This window comes from Bos taurus, chromosome 11 (genome assembly GCF_002263795.3).
Source record: "Bos taurus isolate L1 Dominette 01449 registration number 42190680 breed Hereford chromosome 11, ARS-UCD2.0, whole genome shotgun sequence".
Classification (NCBI taxonomy): Eukaryota; Metazoa; Chordata; class Mammalia; order Artiodactyla; family Bovidae; genus Bos; species Bos taurus.
In genome coordinates this window covers 36,689,917-36,707,794 of record NC_037338.1, presented here as the reverse complement: position 1 = coordinate 36,707,794, position 17,878 = coordinate 36,689,917, and the positions used below count along the sequence as shown (strand labels likewise).

The following is a 17,878-nucleotide window of genomic DNA, read 5'->3' as shown; positions in this document are numbered from 1 at the left end:
ATCCAATACAGGAGACGGGAGAGGGGAGTTCCTACCCCTCAAATAAAGAAGTTTTTAAGAGAATCATTTGAAGAGCTTAACTTGTATCTCCTAGAATTTGGGGGTACATAGGAAAGCTGGTCACACTTTGAAAAGTCTGAAGTGAAAGACTGTGGCTGTATCATTTAGAGATGGCAGAGCAGTGGAAGGGAAGGAAAGACAGAAGTAGAGAGATGCTATCCCAGGAGTAAACTACATTCACACTAATATGGAGCAGGGAGTACGGCTTGAGTAAAGTGGGATCCTGCAGGAGGAAACTGTCCTGATGAGGGAGAGATATAAGAATTCTCACTTCTGTAAAAGCCACACACAGTTTATGACAGACTGGAGAATGGAGAAGCTAGCTGAATAGTATCACACAGTTTGAGATCATCAGGTAAAATGCAATACCTACAGCTTCAATCTACCTTAGCTAAACTAAGTAAAGATGAACATGACCCCAGCCCCACCCTTATCTTCACCAAAGGAACCCAAAAGGGAAGGAAGGAAGCCAGCCACACAAAGGTTTGAGTTCTCAGGTGTTTCCCACCTGTCTGCATTCCACTAAGCTTCTTAAAGTTTCCCCTGTAAGCACAATCACAGATTCTTATCCAATGTCCCAGGGATTACTTTGTTTAGTAAACAATTGTCACTTCTCATTGTTGTTGTTCAGTCGCTAAGTTGTGTCCAACTCTTTTCCACCCCATGGACTGCAGCACACCAGGTTCTCCTTTCCTTCACTATCTCTTGGAGTCTGCTCAAATTCATGTCCTTTGAGTCAGTGATGCTATCTAACCACCTCATCCTCTGTCACCCCCTTCTCCTTTTGCCTTCTCTCTTTCCCAGCTTCAGGGTCTTTTCCAGTGAGTCAGCTCTTCGTGTCAGGTGGCCAAAGTACTGGAACTTCAGCTTCAGCATTAGCCCTTCCAACGAATAGTCAGGGTTGATTACCTTTAGGATTGAATGGTTTGATCTCCTTGCTGTCCAAGGCATTCTCAAGAGTCTTCTCCAGCACCACAGTTTGAAAGCATCAATTCTTCAGTGCTCAGCCTTCTTTACGGTCCAACTCATATCTGTACATGACTACTGGAAAAACCATAGATTTGGTTATACTATACTCACTTCTCACGCTAACTGCTAAATTTACTCATTCTTTTTTTTTTTCTCTCTCATAGAGACTTCTCTGTGTCTGACACTATTCAATCAATAAACTCAAACTCCAAATGAAACTTATATTTGAGTATGTGGCAGTACAGGTAATAAATAATATACCCATTAAAATATATCAGAGGACAGTAAATACTATATGAATAAAACAATGGCAGGGAAAAAGAACAGATTGCTTTAAGAGTGTAATTTAAAACAGAGGGTCAGGGGGCTTCCCTGGTGGCACAATGGATAAGAAATGGCCTGCCAATGCAGAACACATGGGTTCAATCCCTGGTCCGAGAAGATCCCGTATATTGTGGGCCAACTAAGCCCGTGTGCCACAAATATTGAGTCTGTACTCTAGAGCCTGGGAGCCACAGCTACAGAAGCCCTCACACCCTACAGCCCATGCTTTTGCAAGAGAAGCTACCACAACGAGAAGCCCTCACCCTGCAACTAGAGAAAAACCCGCACAGCAAGGAGGATCCAGCACAACCAAAAATGAGTAAATAAATTAATTAAAATCATTAATAAAATAAAATAAAATGAGGTCATGAAAGCCCGTGGTGGTCCAGTAGGTAGGACTCCACACGTCTACTGCTGGGTGCCTGGGTTCACTCCTTGGTCAGGGTATTACAATCCTCAAGCCTCGCATTGCCCCCCGTCCACCAAAAAAAAGAGAGATAAAATAAGAGGTCAGAAAAAAATAGTAAGGGCTCAGAGAAGGCTTCCTAAAGGTGACATTTTGAGCAAAGAAAGAGCCCAGGCCAGAGACGATGAAGGCAATGACTGTGGGTCAGGTTGGCAGCCAAGGAAATAAGGGTAAGTAGATAGGGCAGAGGGTCCCTGGAGAAAGAGAACCAGGCATGGCTTTCTTGACATAAGAGAAACCATTTTTTGACCTAAGCTAATTTGTGATCTAAGCCTAGCCATGATGTTTGCCTTTGAACAGGTCAACTTGATGGACATGAGTTTGAGCAAGCTCCGGGAGTTGGTGATAGACAGGGAAGCTAGATGTGCTGAGTTCCTGGGGTTGCAAAGAGTCGGACACTACTGAGTGAATTGACTGAAGAGAACAAAAGAATGCAGAAACAAATGACTGTTATCAGGCAAGAGATGGCATCATGGACTCAATGGACATGATGCTACTGCTAAGTCGCTTCAGTAGTGTCCGACTCTGTGCGACCCCAGAGACGGCAGCCCACCAGGCTCCCTGTCCTGGGATTCTCCAGGCAAGAATACTGGAGTGGGTAGCCACTTCCTTCTCCAATGCATGAAAGTGAAAAGTGAAAGCGAAGTCGCTCAGTCGTGCCCGACTCTTAGCAACCCCATGGACTGCAGCCTACCAGGCTCCTCCATCCATGGGATTTTCCAGGCAAGAGTACTGGAGTGGGTTGCCATTGCCTTCTCTGAAGAGAGACAGTGCTAAGCTTTCATTTGGCATAGGAAAAACAGAAAGGCAACTGCAAAATAAATTCAACAAACTAACCTATTACGGGGAACTGAACTATTTATTTCAGGAGTGTTTTAAATCAGTAAAACCTTTAGGTACTTTTCAAGTTCAAAAACTTTCAGGTGTAGATATTCTAAAAACCAGAACAGCCTTGAAACCATTTAAAACTCAAATCAAATTCTCTGAAAGTGTTTATAAAAATGACAAAGGATTTTACTCAAAGAGAAAATGCCCTAGAAGGAAAAAACAGATCAGAATTGTTTTAACACATCAGAAAATAGCTGAAACACATAGAAAATAGTTGAAAATACACCTAGATGTCACATGTCAGGTCATCATCTGATGTTTCCAATAAAGATCTAGAACCAAAAGTATAAAAGCTCATAAGCTAGCTCATTGCTAAATGACACAGTCCATTCTCCAGTGAGGAAAGGACAATCAGCTGAAATAAAGAGGGACACAAAAAAGCAAACTACAGCATTAAATGCTTGTGACTTTAAAAGAGATTAAGAACTGCATAGTAGAGATCTTCCTATTATAATTATCATCACTATGAGAGAGAGAGCATTCCAGAGAGAGATTACAAAAAAATGCTATGAATTCATGAAGGATAAGTTAATACAAATCTGAGAATGGGGGTGCAGTGCTTAGTTGCTCAGTTGTGTCCGATTCTTTGCAACCCCATGGACTGTAGCCTGACAGGCTCCTCTGTCCATACGGATTCTCCAGGCAAGAATACTGGAGTGGGTTGCCATGCCCTTCTCCAGGGGATCTTCCCAACCCAGGGATCGAACCCAGGTCTCCTGAATTGTAGGCAGATTCTTTACCATCTGAGCCACCAAGGAGCAAGAGATTTTTGAAAAAATGTCATCAAAACAGTGGCAATGAATATAATTTCTGCCATGTAACAGCACGAGAATATTTTATTCAAGAATATCCAAGGAAATAAAAATTATATTTAAATGGCATGTATATCAGATAAATCCAGAAATTTTAATGAAAAATAAGAAAGCAGCTTCTGTGAATAAAAGTATTATACTTTTACCTGGGAATAAAAGTCTTATATTTCTATTCTAGATATTTCTCTGTATATTCTCATAGTAAATGATTACTTAGGTATACAATAGCTTGATTCTCAATGTTAAAATGAGACAAGCCAAACTACAAAGATTTAATAAATTATTGAGACTTTATATTTCACATTGTTATCAACTAGCCATAATTAATAGCAATGCAACACATCTCTTAGCCTTTGTTCATTCTTCATTTTTTTCCAAAGTAAAATTAAGGGGGTCGCCTGCTCTGCAAATTGAGAGGCAGGGGAGCAAATGAACAAGACATACTTTGTTTTGCAATGTTTACATACCCTCTTCCCTATCAGATTTGTCTACCAGCCTTGGGGCTGGCCCTTTTGTTCCTTGATAGCTTCAGGAACTTCCCTTTTTCTCATTACAATGACATCATCCCTGACAAAGTTAACATGACTTTTGCTCTCTATGACTTTTTTGTGCTCTCTCTGATTTTTTTGACAACCTGACCTCACACTTTCTCAGCCTTACTGACTTCTTTTTATTTATTTATTTGGCTGTGCCAGGACTTAGTTGCAGCATGTGGGATCTAGTTCCCTGACGAGGGATGGAGCTCAGGCCCCCTGCACTGAGAGTGAGGCATCTTAGCCACTGGACCACCAGGAAAGTCCCTCAGCCTTACTGATTTCTTGTCACTTAGCTTCCTTGGATACGGAAACTGCTCAACCTCCAAGATGTTAAACTGAAATGTTCATCCCCAGCTATCACCTCTTGCTTGTTACTTCTCCATTCTATTGAACCTGGCTTTGGTTCTCAGGGTAACATATATTCCATCAACCATCAACCCGTAGTATTGGAGTTATGACTACAGATTTAATTAATTAGCTTGTTTACTACTTCTATTTATTTTCAAGACTACAGATTTTATCGTCAAACTGCCTAAGTTTAAATCCAACTCTGCCTTTCACTAGCTGAATGACCAGGGATGACTTACTTAATCTGTCTATGCCCTAAATTTCTCTCAGGATTCCTTTGAAGGTTAGATGAGATAATCCACATAAACCTGGCTCATATTAAATACGTGTAGTATCAGCATTTCATTTGGCTTGACTAGAGCCTAGTCATTACAGTCATCCTGGTTATCTCTCAGTCTGGTTAGTATGACTTCCTTCTAGGGACTTCCCTGGTGGGCCAGTAAGTCATTAAAACTCTGTGCTTCCATTGCAGGGGGCAGGGTTTTGATCCCTGGTGGGGGAACTAAGATTCCGCATGCCCTATGGCCAAAAGAAAAAAAACAGATTAGTCCTTTCCATTATTCACCTTTCTTCATCCCAGTTCCCTGATTCAAACTTCCTGGATCTTGTTGGACCATCAGGGATATTCAGGAATTTTTAAAATAATTAATTTCTCCTTGAGTTCTTATTCTACACTCTACAATCATTATTCTAAACCATTCTGTACTTTCCTCAAGTTCCCCTGTCTTCCCCTGCCTGAAATATTTTTAAGACATAAATACTTTTATGTCTTCTAATGCACTGAGAGAGACCACCTTTTAGCAGAAAACATTTCTCCTACACTCTTGTTTCTTCCCATGCAGAGAGAATCCAATTAGTTTACCTCTTGGCTTTTTTGCCTCTAAATCCAATCTATCTCATGGAAAGAGGAATGGCTTACTTGATTGGCAAATTTGTGGAAAATAAACCAGCATTCTCTAACCAACTTTTAGATCACCTGGTAGCCAGTCAGCCCACATAGCCTGAATCAATTGCTCTCTCCCTGAATATAAGATGCTCAGGAGACCAGCTCTACCCATGCAGGGCCTGGGGAAATCTGCAGTTTAAAAGGGAGTACAACCCTAAATTTTGAAGACCTCCAATCAGACAGATGTTAAAGGATACTGAAAAATCAAGACTCAAACTGGGAATGGAGAGGAGCTACATAAATTTATCAGTATGAGTAAACTTTAGGGTGTGGTCAGAAATGTTTTGACCTTGGCAGTTGTATGAGCTTTTAACTGCTGTAGTCTGGAAAAGAAACTGTCTCAGAGTACGCAGTACTCTAACCATAGGAAGGGACTGTCGTTTACGGTGGATTGGTCCATACGTGAGTGGTTATTTTTATAAAGGCAGGCTCAGCAAAGTCTCAGGAACTGTAAGACCCTTGTCTTGGGCACATGACCTGCAAGTGGTCTCTGCATTCTCTGAAAGGTGAAGCCACATAAGTAAACACTGTGAACTTGCAAATGCTAGATGGTGGCAGAATTAGATCCTTTTAGGCCTTAGCTGTTTTTTAAACCAGAAGCCAAGTTCTGGATGCCCCTCAGGAAACAAAACAAGTTCTTCCAGTTGTTGCTGGCGTTCAGGGCAAAGGACAAAATTGAAGGGACTAAAGTTTATGAACTTGGCTTGTCCACAGATTCAGGAGTAGAAAATACAGTAAGAAGTGCTGGCATAGATGGGCATGCAGGAATTTCTGTGCCTTGTGGTTTATGAAATTCAAAAACAGAAAAAACAGAGTGTCCCACAGAGAACCTGGCAAAGGTGTTGACACTCACTACAGTCTAGAGTCCTAGGCTTTAGAAACATGAATAGCAATTTTGGAATCTGCTATTGCTGATTATGTAGCTGAAAGAACTACAAGAATGAGACAAAAGCCTATGTGACTCTCAGTGAACTAAGAATAGAGGTAAACTTCCTCAACTTAATAAAGAACATCTACAAAAAACCTACAGGTAACATCATTCTTAAGAGTGAGAAACCACCTCATGCAGCTCAGTTAAAAAAAGAAAAACAAACAAATAGCCCAATCAAAAAAAAAAAAAAAAAAAAATGGGGGTAAGCTCTAAATAGACATTTCTCCAAAAAAAGACATACAGATGGCCAAAAAGCACATAAAAAGATGCTCAACATCACTAATGGCCATCATCAAAAAAATCTACAAACAATAAATGCTGAAGAGAGTGTGGTGAAAAGGGAATGCTCCTACACTGTTAGTGGGAATGTAAATTTGTATAGTCACTCTGGAGAACAGTATGGAGGTTCCTTAAAAAACTAAAACCAGAAATACCATATGACCCAGCAATCCCACTCTTGGACATATACATGGAGAAAATCATAATTCAGAAAGATACATGCACCCCAATGTCCATTGCAGCACTGTTCACAATAACCAGGATCTGGAAGTAACCTAGATGTCTATCAATAGAGGAATGGATAACGCAGATGTGGTACATATATACAGTGGAATATTACTCAGGAATAAAAAAGAACAAAATAATGCCATTTGCGGCAACACTGGATGGACCTAGAGATTCTCATATTGAGTGAAATAAGTCAGACACAGAAAGACAAATACATGATATTGCTTATATGCGAAATCTAAAACAAGAGGGGATACGAGTGAACTTATTCACAAGACAGAAGCAGAGTCACAGATAAAACACATTTATGGCTACCAGGAGGTAAAGGGTGAGGGATAAATTGGGAGATTGGGACTGGCATATAACACTGCTATGCATGAAATAGATAACTAATAACAATCTGCTGTATAGCATAGGGAACTCTACTCAGTACTGTGTAATGACCTATAAGGGAAAAGGATCTAAAAAAGAGAGGCTATATGCACATGTATAACCGACCCACTTTGCTGAACACCTGAAACCAACACAACATTGTAAATCAATTACACTCCAATTTAAATTTTTAATTAAAAAATTTAAATTAAAAAATATTTATTTTTATAAATATATTTATAAATTTATAAATAAAACTTTTTAATTAAAAAAATTAAAAGTGAGAAACTAGAAGCTTGCTCACTAAGATCAGAAACAAGTCAAGGATCTGCTCTCTTACAACTCCTTTCAACATCATACTGGAAGTCCTATCTAATGCAATAAGAAAAGGAAATAAAAGGTATATATGTTGAGAAGGAAGAAGTAAAATACTTTTTGTTCACAGATGACATGATTGTCTATGTAGAAAATCCAGAATAATCAATAAAATAAGTTCTGGAACTAATAAGTGATTACAAAAAGGTTGTAGGATATGAGGTTAATTTATAAAAGACAGTTGCTTCCCCATTTAGCAGCAAAGTAAAATTTGAAATTAAAAATACAATATTATCTATATTAGTATCCACTAAATAAAATAAAATACTTATGTATAAACCTAACAAAATATGCACAAGACCTGTTTAAGTAAAACTACAGAATTCTGATGAAATAAAACAAAGAATTAAATAAGTGAGATATACCATGATCATAGGTAAGGAGACTCAATATTGTCAAAATGTCAGTTCTTCCCAACTTGATATATATATTCAACACAATCCCAATAAAAACCCCAGCAAGTTACTTTGTGTATACTGACAAGCTGATTCTGGAGTTCACAGGGAGGCAAAAGACACAGAATAGCTAATTCAACATTGAAGGAGAAGAAAAAAGTCAGAGGGCTGATACAGCCTGATTTCAAGACTTACTCTCAAGTTAGAATAATCAAGACGGTGTGGTAATATCTCAATTATATTTCAATAAAATTAAAGGAAAAAAGACACTGTGGTACTGGCAAAACAATTCTAAAAGTAGATCAATGAAACAGAATATTGAAAGCTAATATTCAAACCAGAAGTTCAAAGGAGTTAAAAGCTTTATGTTCACACAAAAACCTGCACACAGATATTTAGAGCAGCTTTATTCATAATTACCAAAACTTGAAAGCAACCGAGATATCCTTCAGTAGGTGAATGAATAAACAAACTATGGTCCAGTCAATAGGATATTATTCAGAACTGAAAGTAAATAAGTTATTAAGTCAGGAAAAGACATACAGATATCTTAAATGCACAGTACTAGTGAAAGAAGTCCATTGAAAGGGCTACATGTTGTATGACTCCATGTATAACTTTCTGGAAGAGGCAAAACTATGGAGGCAATAAGATCAGTGGTTGCTGGGAGTTAGGGAGAAGAAAGGGCTGAATAGGCAGAGCACAGAGGAGTTTTAGAGCAAGGAAACAATTCTATGATACAAATGGTGGACAGACCTTTAGAATGTACACCACCAAGAGAGAACCCTAAGGTAAACTCTGGAATTTGGGTGATGATGTGTCAAGGTGAGTTCATTCATTATAGCGAATGTACCACTCTGGTGTGGGATGTTGATAGAGGGGCAAGTTGTACATGTTTGGGGTTAGGGGGCATATGGGAACTCTCTGTACTTTCCACTCAATTTTTCTGTGAACTTAAAACTACTCCCAAAATAAAGTCTATTAAAAACACTTATGGGACTTTCCTTGTGGTACAGTGGATAAGAATCTGCCTGCAAATGCAGGGGACAAGGGTTCAATCTCTGGTCTGGGAAGAGTCCCACGTGCTGCAGAGCAACTAAGCCAGTGTGCCACAACCACTGAAGCCGGATGCCTAGAACCTGTGCTCGGCAATCAGCAGCCACCGCAGTGAAGCCCATGCACCACAACAAAGAGAAGCCCCACTCACTGCAGCTAGAGAAAGCCCACGCACAGCAACAAAGATCCAGCACAGCCAAAAATAAAACAGAGAAACAAATGAATGAATAAATAATTAAAGATAATAATTTTAAAATGTTTTTAAATAAAACCACTCATGTCAGATTTCTTTGCCTAACAGGGTATTTTTTTTTTTTTAATTCGTGGGCTTCATTCCAAATCTACTGAATCATTTCTTTAGGAATAGGACATAGGCATCAGTATTTTTAATAACTGTACCCAGTTATTTAAAAATTGTAAGCACCCGGGTGATTATTTTGATCAGACAAGTTTGGGAAACATTGGTGTAAGCTATTCTATAGCTGGAAGCAGTCACAGCAACTGATGGCCAAGGAATTAACTTTTCAGCTCACAAGGTATTACACAAGCAGTATTAGTAAAGAGGTCACTCTAAATGTGGCAATGAAAGGGCAAGAACTTGCAGTTCAAAGGCAAAATTATCCTTCCTGTTCCCTTTGAAGGTAGAAGGCCACATAACATGCTTTAGCCAACGGTATGTGAATGAAGGGCTTCCCAGGTGGTCAGGGGTAAAGAATCTGCCTGCCAATGCAGGACACCCAGGGTTCAATCCCTGAATTGGGAAGATCCCCTGGAGAAGGAAATGGCAACCCACTCCAGTATTCTTGCCTGGAAAATCCAAGAATGAGTCAGAGAGATGTGCAGTACTTCTTGGCAGGGATTTTAAGAGCCAGGTCAACAATTTGTCACATTTACTTGTCCCTATTGTGGTGATCATGGAAAAATCTGTGGTGGTTGTATCATCCTAGTTCCTTAAGTGGATACAGATTGAACAGAACTCCCTGCCAATTCATGATGGATATGTAGTATGACTAAAAAATAGACTATTGTTGTTTCAAGCCATTAAAATTTTAAGCTTGCCATTGCAACATAATCCAGCCTATCAGGACTAATCCAATCTTCAAGCTCCACAAAATTTTAAGCTTCACAAGAAGATAACAGTATGTACCTCAAATGCTACTCTCTGAAGGAAGAGTTAATATGGATAGCAAATTACCCCACTAGAAATGGAAAATTGAAAGTGCCAAATTTGACATCTCCAAATTATGTTCATAGGACATGGATTCCAGAAACTTCTATCAGATCAACCATCTTGGTAAAGCTAAAACTGAAAATTTCTCTTCTTTTCATCCCTGACTCCTCTGAAACCCTGGGCTTCCCTGGTGGCTCAGACGGTAAAGAATCTGCCTGCAATTCAGGAGACCTGGGTTTGATCCCTGGGTTGGGAAAATCCCCTAGAGGAGGGCATGGCAACCCACTCCAGTATTCTTGCCTGGAGAATCCCCATGGACAGAGGAGCCTAGCAGGCTATGTCCGTGGGGTCACAAAGAGTCAGACACAACTGACCAACTAAGCACAATTAATGGGCTTTAAGAAGACAAATTTGCCTGGAATAACTACACCAGAGACTGAGGAATAGCTCTTTCTAATTTTAATGGATGCTGGGCCAGTGCTGTAATAATTTTGTGTCTTACTGATTTTTTTGACTCTCTAGAAACTCAATGGGAGACAATGTTAAACTAATAAATTTCTGTACAAGCTACAACTGCTTACAAAAACTTCTGACCCTATCTGAGTCTTAAGCACTCTTCTAAATAAGACTGACTAAAATATGAAGTGAAAAGAATGAATTCTGGACCTTAATTTCTTTGAAGTTTAAATCTCAAGGACAAGATAATTTGACTTTAGGTGTTAATTTCTTTAGGCTATAATTTGTAAGGGGTTTTAATCTTCAGGCTTTAATATTTCCTAGGCATTTGATATTGGGAGAGAATTCATGGTCAAATTGGGAGGATCACTATGTTGACTGCATTTTATTACTGAAGTATCTTAATGGTGCCGTGTATCTCATTGTAGGGCTTCCTTGGTGGCTCAGCGGTAAAAAACTTTCCTTCCAAAGCAGGAGACTCAGGTTCAATCCCTGAGTCAAGAAGATCCCTTGGAGAAGGAAATGGCAAGCCACTCCAGTACTCTTGCCTGGGAAATCCCATGGACAGAGGAGCCTGGTGGGCTACAGTCCATAGCATCTCAAAAGAGTTGGACAGGACTTAGTGACCAGACAACAACAACAAAAATCTCATTGCAAGCCCTCTTGTATGTAACATTGGGCAATATTACTAAATGTAATTGGCATGGAAATAAATGAAGGGATGAATTTTCAGATTTGGAGTTTCTATAATTAATACCATTTGAGGTAGTTATAAAATGTGGCCTGTTTTAAGTCCTGTCGTAGTAGATTCTCTCTGGAAGGAAGCTCAGGTTGGTTTCAGGAGTGTATAAAGCCCAGATCATTCTAGCACCATCTGACCTTCCCATAGTTCCCTCATGCTCACCTGAGAAATGGAGCCCACAAAGTTTCTCACCAAGTTTGAGTGCTACCCTCTGATGAACTCTCTAGTCTTTATATGCCAAGTGGGACTTCTTTTTGCAGGAGCTGCTGCTGCTGCTGTGTCGCTTCAGTCGTGTCTGACTCTGTGCGACCCCATAGATGGCAGCCCACCCGGCTTCCCCGTCCCTGGGATTCTCCAGGCAAGAACACTGGAGTGGGTTGCCATTTCCTTCTCCAATGCATGAAAGTGAAAAGTGAAAGTGAAGTCACTCAGTCGTGTCCGACTCTTAGCGACCCCATGGACTGCAGCCTACCAGGTTCCTCCATCCACGGGATTTGCCAGGCAAGAGTACTGGAATGCGGTGCCATCTCCTGGTAATTTGGCATTGTGTTTTGGCTCCCTCTGCATCTTCCCACATGTGAACCTTTTGCTACTATGATGTATCCCCACCAGTGTATATACAGGAGCTCATAACTGGCTACATAAACTTGTTATTCATGCTTGTGGGCTTCAGGTTTTGAACCCAACTTGTCGTATTTTTGTAGGAAGATGAAATGAGAGTGAAAGTTGCTCAGTCATGTGACTCTGTGACTGGATGGACTATACAGTCCATGGAATTCTCCAGGTCAGAATGCTGGAGTGGGTAGCCTTTCCCTTCTCCAGGGGATCTTCCCAACCCAGGGATCGAACCCAGGTCTCCCACATTGCAGGTGGGTTCTTTGCCAGCTGAGTGACAAGGGAAGCCCAGTAAGAAGATATGGGGATATTAAAAAACTATGCCATTTCCAACTTCCCAGAATTTCTTTTGCTTTTTTCTGGATCCCTTCACGTAGCTACATAATTATATGCTAACCAAATTTATTTTCCTATTTCTTCCATATTCCCTGCCCCTCCCTCCAATTAAATGTGACCATGAGACTAGTTCTGGCTAGTGAAACATGAGTAGAAGTAACAGGTGTTACTTCACAGTAGCGGCTGTCACATCCCTCGGTATGAGGGACCGTTCTCTTCTCCAGCTATAAGCCTGTTTTCCAAAGACTCGAGCAACATGGGTCAGTGCATTTTGGCATAGAGGACAGCAGTCTACAGCAGAGTCTGCATTAGCAAGAAATAAACTTTTACATTTTAAGTCACTATTTTGGGATTGCTGCCACAGCATAAACTCTGACAACCAAGACACTTCTCCACCTACTCCCTTTAATATTTATTCCCTTTACATGTCTTCTTCTTTAGATATGCTCATGTACCTCCTATCCCCTCTCAGAAACACCTTCCCTGATCCACCTGTTCCTCAGATTGTCATAAATCTCCCTTCTTATTCATGGATATATTTCTGGAGGTATATATGCTACCTCCACTTCCTCACCACCCATTCACTCCTTAATTTCTGGGAATTGGGCTTCTGCTTCTTTCATTCTGTAGAAAAAAATTTTTTAAGATTACCAGTGATCTCCTACTTGCCAAATCACATTCAACCTGCATGACCTCTCTCCTACTATGGCCACAAACCCTGGTCAAGTGGTTTTAAATATTTTTATGATCACAGACCCCTTTGAAAACCATATCATATAAAAGCTATGGATCCTCTTGCCAGAAAAGTTACATACACATGTATACAAATTTTTATAAATTTCACAGAGTTGTAGATCAGGAAGCTACCCTAAAGCCCACCCATAATAGCCTAGAGAGCTCTGTAAATTGGGTAAAGAATCCTGCCCTGGTCGGTACCTAAGAAAGAGTGTCACCCATCCCCACAAAACAGTCACACAGAGTAGGATTTCACTTGCCAGTGCATTTTTCTACATCATTCTGAAGTTCTGACTCTCTTCTATTACTCCTATTTCTGTGGTGGCTTCTTACCATCTACACACCCTCATTCACGGCTCTCTTCATTCAATCATGGAGCACTTGCAGAGGAGAAAACAACATTATGCTCCTTTTATCCCATAGGACATGACAGAATAGGTAGAAAAGAGACATACGAACATTAAAACATAAGCAATAAAACAGGGAAGAATATGAATAAGTGGGATACATATTGAACTGTTTTCAAGGAAGGGTCAGACATTGCTTTCTATAGAAGAGGGAGTATAAACTGGGCCTTGAAAGATGAGCTGGGTTCTGATAGGCAGATAGAAAGTGGACTGGTGTGTCAAACAGGAATAGAAGGTATTATGTGAGCAACAAGAAATATGTAAATATGAATGAAATTCTGGGGAAATCACTAGTAGGCCCTACATGGATTGACTAGAAAGGACACAAAGATAAAAGCAGAATGGTAGATTGGGGCTGATCTTGTGTAGGCCTTGAGTACCACGCAAGAGTCTGGGCTTAATTTTGTTAATAATAGAGAGACAGGGAATATTTTTGAGCAAAAGACTGATAGGATAAAAATGGCCTCTTAAGAAGATTAATCTGCCAACAGTGCCTAATTGAGAGATGAGGGATTGGTGAAAAGGAGGAGAGTTGCAGACTGTGCTACAAGCCATGATTTGAACTGCAGAACTGAACTGTTTAAAGAGGGCAACACTAGCAAAAGAGGCACAGCTGGTGCACCTGGCGCAAAGAGGCCTTCCTCGCTTGGATCTCCCTTCAGCTGGAAGAATGCAGTCAGCTGACAGCTTCCAGCTACAGCACCTTTGGAACCTACCACAGCAACATGCAAGCTGAGGTCATCGTCTTCCCAGTGCAGCACCCACCCCCCAACACAGTGACTGAGCACGGCAGGGCTACCGAACCTCGTTACTTCTACTCAGTGCAGAACTTTTCTATCAGGCGAGTTTTGCTCTGGAGCTTCCCACTGGGTTGACTGAGACCTCGCTAGATCTGCAAACTCTGCTAGGCTCTCCTTGTCCAAGTCTGTTTCCTCCCCACTTTGCTTTCATGAGTGTCAGATCATCATCCAGGTCTGAAGCCTTTCTCTACTCAATGCTCCTTCCTCACTTTTGCCTACTAAGCTGTTAAGCTCCAATCATCAATTCACATAAAAATACTTTGGAAATACGTGCAAAGTTACACATTGTAAAATTCAAACAAGTAAAGATTATAGCACTGAATTAGTTGCATCTAGGAAAGGCAGATTCTGAGCTTAATGATTCCATGACCTAGAAAACTGAGTCAGGCGATAATGATTTATGCATTGAGAAAAGCACCGAAGTCACAGAAGGCAGCTTAAAGGAGTTTTTTATATACGGAAATCTTTTTTTCTGATTTAACCTGAGATTAAATAAGCGACTAAATTAGCTACTTGAATATTTAATTAGAGGAATCGATTTAAAGAGAAAATTTTCATCTCACAACTGAAAGTAACAATGAGATAAACAGGAGGAGTAGAGTAGTTCTCTGACAAGTGCTGCAGCTGGAATTCAACAAGTGTGCGTCAGTGTACGTACTATAGTATTCCCTTCAGGTAGCCAAGATTCTCGAAGCTTCTTTTTTTAAAATTAATTTTTATTATAGTTGATTTACAGTGTTGCATTATTTTTTTGCTGTACAACAGAGTGAATCTGTTATACATACACATATATCCACTCTTTTTCAGATTCTATTCCCATATAGGTCATTACGGAGTATTGAGTAGAGTTCCCTGTGCTGTACAGCAGGTTCTCATTAGTCATCTATTTGATATATGGTAGTGTGTATATGTCAATCCTCTTGAAATTTCTTTTTTTTTCCAAACATCAAACTTTTTATTTTTTCTGGGATATAGCCAATTATCAATGTTGTGGTAGTTTCAGGTGAACAGTGAAGGGACTCAGCATACATATACCTGTATCCATTCTCCCCCAAAACCCTTTCCCATCCAGGCTGGATTGAGCAGAGTTCCATGTGCTGTATACAGGTCCTTGTTGGGTATCTATTTTGAACATAGTAGGGTGTACATGACTTTCCCAAACTCCCTAACTATTTCTTCCCTCAGCAACCGCATGTTCATTTTCTAAGTCCCTGAGTGTCTGTTTCGTAAGTTCATTTGTATCATTTCTTTTTAGATTTCTCATATAAGGGATGTCATACAATATTTCTCCTTCTCTGAATTACTTCACTCAGTATGACACTCTCTAGGTCCATTCATGTTGCTGCAAGTGGCATTATTTGAAGTTCATGAGACACTTCCATGAAAATGAAAATAGCAGTTTGAAAATCTATATATTATAAATAACTTCATAATCCACCAACTTGATATTCAGAAGTAATGGAAACTCTACATGACAGACCATCTAACACTATCAGCTAAACATAACCACTCTTCCCGTTGTGTTTGATGGGGAAAGTAATAGCATTATGTTAGAGGTATTCTTTGTGTGTGTCTGGGAGCCATTAGTTGGTCACTGAGTGTCAGCTGTTCACTGGTAATTTAGGAGTGAAACTGTTACCTTTCGTAATTTAGGAATGAAACTGTACTTTTTGTCTGTTCCTACTAATGTAGCTTTAGACTAATAAATAAAAAATATTTGGTTCTTATTTTTAACTGCTACCTAAAACAATAGTTTCCTTTTGAAGTAAATCTTGGTAGAGGTTGAAACATTCCAATGATATAAATACAATGTATTGCCTTTCATTAATAAAACATTAAGAATATAAGTCTGGCCTCTTCCTTATCCCCTGACATGACCTCTCTCCTGCAAGCTCCCCAGCTTCTACATTCTTTTTCCTAAATTGTTTTCCTCCTTCCTCTAGAAATCCCCAAATTTCCTCTTCACCTCACCTCTTTTGCATTTTTTCCACGACCCTGCACTCTCAGTTGAGGACACTGCCTCATGCTTCTCTGAGAAAATAGAAGCCATCAGAAGTTGCTTATCTTCTGCAGATTTACAATTCTACCTGCACCTGTGCCAAATTTTCTCCTCCTCCCCCCTTGTTTCAAAGGGAGGATCTCCTCCTATCATTTCACTCCTGCTCTGGATCTAATCCCTCTCTCTCCATGTCATCTTCTCTCCCTTTCTAATGAACTATGCTGATTGCAAACAAACACGTACCGGTACCTTTCGTCTGCTAAAAACCTTTTTGCTGTATATCTTCTTTAAGCTGCCTTTCTTTCTTTTGCTTCCTCTCACAGAAAACTTTTTGAAATATCCTGTGTCTACATGTTGTTTCCACTCCTTCATCCACAAGCCGCTCCTTTTATTTTTTTGATGTGTACCATTTTAAAAGTCTTTATCGAATCTGTTAAAACATTGGTTCTGTTTTACATTTTGTTCTGGCTGAGAGGCATGTGGGATCTTAGCTACCTGACCAGAGATGGAACCCGTACCTCCTGCATTGGAAGGCGAAGTCTTAACCACTGGATGACCAAGGAAGTCCAAACAAGTCACTACTGAATCCTCCCTGATCCAGTTTCCCTGTCCTACTGTACCTCTGAAATTGTGTGTGTCAAGGCCAAAAATGACCTCAACATTGCCAGCTCCACTGGCCACTTTGGTCCTTATCTTACTGGTGTCTTCAGCAGCATCTCTCTCCCTAGAAACATTCTCCTATCTTCTGTGATGCCAGTCTGTACAAAATAGTTAACATAGCAGACCTGAGCCTGCCAGCTTTTGAAGAGACTTGCTAGGCTGGCCGTTGGCTAGCTATTGGGAACTTCATTTTGAGGAGTGTTTCTACTGTTCCCTGAGTGATATCACTATGGTTCACTGTGCCTGCACTTTATAAATAATGTGGTTTATGCTGAACACCTGCTTTCCTTCTGGGAATCTGAAATTTTGTAAGCAGAGGGTGCCTATATGACCTGACTACAATAAAACTCTTGGGTACTGATTCTCCAATGGGCTTTCCTGGACAGAAATACCATACACGGGTTTTTCCTTTTCTCAGACTCTACTAGTTTCTCTTGCTCTGTCCCACTTAGAGTCACAAGGTTTCATTCTCATTTCTATCTATACTATTTTCTAGGTGATCCCCTTAACATTACAAACAATATCATGTATATGCTGACAATTTCCAAATTTATAACTCCAGCCTAGTTCCTACCACTAACTCTAGAAACTGATACCCGAAAGCCTGCTTGAAACTTCACGTAGGATCTCGTAGGCAAACTTAATATTGCCAGTACGGAACTCATGATTGCTTTTCTCAAACCTGGTCCTACACTGTTCGTCCCATCTTAAGGACCTACCATACATGCATTACCAGAGACAGACATTTTGGAGTCGTTTGTGACTCTTTCCTTCCTCTCACACCACACTCTATAATCAAATCTTGTTAATTCTACCTCAGAATATTTCTCAAATCTGACCAAGTCTCATTTTCTCAGTCTGAAACAAGCCATCATCTGGACTGCTGAACGGCCTCGTAATTAGTCTCCCTATTACCATTCTTATCTCTGAATAATCTATTCTCCATTCAGGGTCAGAAAGATCCCTTGAAAG

At 40.1% G+C, this 17,878-nt stretch overlaps 1 long non-coding RNA gene across 1 annotated transcript in view; it reads right to left on the bottom strand.

Annotated features, from left to right (window-relative positions):
* The window catches only part of LOC132346573 (uncharacterized), a 45,775-nt gene extending 44,543 nt beyond the window's left edge, over positions 1-1,232 (bottom strand). Inside the window, exon 1 of the long non-coding RNA XR_009496423.1 lies at positions 970-1,232. This is a non-coding gene — a long non-coding RNA (uncharacterized lncRNA). The remainder of the gene's footprint in view (positions 1-969) is intronic.
* Positions 1,233-17,878: the final 16,646 nt, after the last annotated feature.